Raw genomic sequence first — 3,652 nt, forward strand, 5'->3', positions numbered from 1 at the left:
ATACATATATTTTTGCAGTTCCTTAAAATATTCTAAATACGGTATAGTTTCATAAGGACATCATGAATAGAAAGTGGAGACTTTTTCTGCTTTTTTCACAGAGGTTTCTGAAATTTTTTCAAAACAATTTGAACAATGCCCAAGCTTGCTTCTGGTGGTGAAACAACCCATTGGTGTATTACTCATGTTTTTTGTAAAGTAAAAACATTGTTAGATCAAATTTGGTATTATTTAAGATCAATTTACTTGTTTTTATTCTAAAAAATACATCCAATGTGGTCCGACCAGATGGTAACATCTGTTGGTTAGTGCCCAATACTTAGTTGGCTTCATAGGAAATATATGAGTTACAAATTCCAAATTTTACATTTTAATTTATAGTTTATTTACTATTCTGTAATGATGTTCACAAAATTTAAAGATTTGTCATGTTATGAAAAAGAATAATAACATTACAAACAATTATTAACTAATGACCATTCAATAGTATTATTATTGTTAAATGTTTCCTTTCTCAGGCACAGTCTCATATCTTGGCTTTCTTGTAGACAGAAGACTAACATGAAATCCACATACTTGACTTAAAAGACCAGAACTAAACCAACGATTTGGACAATTATATGGACTGATAAGTAGAAAATCACAGCTTTCAGTACTTAAATCACAACAAATTACTACTTAACAAGACAATAATAAAACCTATCTCGACTTATAGACTAGAACTATGGTAGACAGCTAAAACTCAACATCAAACATGTTCAATCTTTTCAGTCTAAAGTCCTTCGAACAATAAGAAACTCACTCATCATCCTAATCCGTAGCACAATCCATTTCAAGCATTAACCATTTCAACAATCCTCCATAAAGCTTGAAATAGCAGTAGCCCAGAGATCTATTGTATATTATTATATGGGAGTTCTGGCAATGATCAGATTATCCACTCATGTTGTGAGTATCTGCGACTAGAGCCCTCTTCCTGTGGTGGCTTTCAATACCAGCAATTTGGTTAAGAGACAAGTGCTGGAATAATCTTCCAGAGTTCTGCTCTCAGAGCTCCAAAAAGCTCAGTTCAGAGTTCTCCAGGCTGAATGTAACTATAATAAATAGGAATGATTGTGATGAAGATGTTATTTTACTTTAAGTTTAATTTTTTTATTTACTATTTTTTCTTCTATTTATTATTTCATTATCATTTAACTTATATATTTGTAAATATGGTGTGAATCAGCTCAGTGATCCCAATTTTCATTGTGTATAAACAGAATTTAATATTACACAATAAAATAATAAATAAAAAAGAAATTATTAACTAAACCTCAATGTTCCTAAAAAAAATAATTTAACAATAAACTAAATAACAAATGGAATAAAATTGGAATGATTGTGATGATGTTATTTTACTTTAATTTTATTCCTTATTTGTTATCATTTAGCTTATCTATTTGTAAATATTAGTGTAAATGAGCTCAATAATCCCTATTTCCATTGTATGTAAGAATGTAAGACAGAATGTAAGAATGTATAATAAAATAAACTTTTGTTTAAATGTATAAAGTTTAAGAGTAACCAGTTGGAGTACAATGTTTACTTTTCTTGCCGAAACGTCGGCACATTAAAATAAGTTAGTCATACTTATTTGTGTTTCATTGACCGCACCCCCAACCATCTTCTCCTCAGTTATCATCCACGGTCAACTATCTCTCATAATAATGTTTACTTTTCAATAAGTTACAAATGGCTGTTTATTTTCTAATCAAAATATAATTTGTTGATAGTAAATTACAACTTCTATTGACTATTTTTTTTAAATTAGTGATTGTAAAAGTACTTGCTCAAAGCAATCACATTTTTCGATTCTGGGAACTCCTTAAAAATGGTAAATTAAGTGAGATCCTGAATTTTCTTTGACAGATCGTGGTATCTTCTTTAACCAAAGTTGTGCAGAAAGATTAGAAAAATATATTAAGACTGAGGGTGAACTCTGATTACAGATCTATTTTAATACTTTGCTCCATCATAAAGAAAATATGTTTCACCAAAACAATTTTTTTAGAGTAGTAGTTTATTTAATATAATACCTCATTTCCTAGCTGTAATAATAATATATAATAATAATATAATCAATAATTAATCAAGTTAAGGGAAAATAAAAAGAAAAAGAGGGATTATAATCCTGATAGGCGTTTAATTAATAATGCCAACTTCCATAAAATGTTATGGGGCCAATAAAAAAAAACAAAAACAAACAAGCGAAATTCATATTCATAACAACACTAAGCGTTTTTCACAGTACATTGTCAGTAATATGCATACTGAAGTAAAATTAAATACAAAATTTGATTTAAATATAAACATATCAATATTTTAAAAATTAACCACAACTCTTCAATAATTACTAACCTACAGTAACTATTGCACTGATTTAATCAAATCATTTACATTTTTAACTAGTCAAAACTATGAATTAAAATTAGAAAATATATGTATGTATATATGTACAAACTTGGTGAAAATAACATTTAACAAAAGTGACACAGTAATTTCGACAGTGCAATCTTTGGAGAATTAGTGGCCGACAACTTTCATGGTGCTTCAGTAATTTTTTTTTGTTTATGTAGACAAACAGGCCTAAAGATAGTGTTATGAATAAAAAATTTATGGTTTTACTGAAAATTTAGAATTGACGTTAATATATTTTTGTTTTGTATATGAAAACAGTGTCATTACTGTGTCTGAGTCATTTGGCAATCATATTCTAAGAAATTTATTTACAAATAATAAAAATCGATATATATTTATAAAATAATAATAAATTGAGTATTAACTAAAACAACAGGACAAAACCATAATAAATAGTGAAAACAATTTTCCACTGGAAACCCAGTTTGATTAACTTAATCTTTTATAAAACAAATTCAATTTATGTATTTACCTCGAGGCTTATTAATCAAAGAGATTCATAAATATTTTACATTTAAAAAAAAAGTCAACAATGTTTGTACAAAATATTTGTTGTTGAGAATCAACGAAATCCCAAATATCACATTTTATTATATCTTCGTTTAACACTATAAATAACATAATAAACAATAAAACAAAAATATCTGGAAATTCACAATAAGAAGTAAATAATTAAATTAGTTTGATAAAAATATTCTTGAAGAATATTTAGTTATTTTCTAGATTTCTTTCATTTTATAAACATTATATCTTTGAGTATACGAATACTGATAAATAAAAAAAAAAAAGTGGCCGGCTACCTAGAAAACACTTCAGTTTAATGCTGAGAGCAGATATAAACCTTATTAAGTATCTCTACAGACTGAGTGATCATGATAAATTAAATCTGACTTCACCATAATCATTTGAGGAATTACCGATTTTTCAAATGGAACTATCTCAAAGAGGTTTGATTAAAACCTTATTAAATCAATTCCTCATAGAATTAAATATTAATGAAGATAAGTACAAGACTACTTGAAATATCACCTGTTAAAATTTAAATTTTTACACTAAGAAAAATAATACATTTTCCTTTTAGTTTCTGGTTTTAATTAAATTTATAATTTGTTTCATATGATGTCTGCAATTTAATGTAAAATACTCCAGAAATATAAATTAGCAGTCAATAGGAAACCAGAAAAAATTAATA

The sequence above is a fragment of the Halyomorpha halys genome, unplaced genomic scaffold (genome assembly GCF_000696795.3).
Source record: "Halyomorpha halys isolate HHAL.00 unplaced genomic scaffold, Hhal_1.1 Scaffold7.1, whole genome shotgun sequence".
Lineage (NCBI taxonomy): Eukaryota > Metazoa > Arthropoda > Insecta > Hemiptera > Pentatomidae > Halyomorpha > Halyomorpha halys.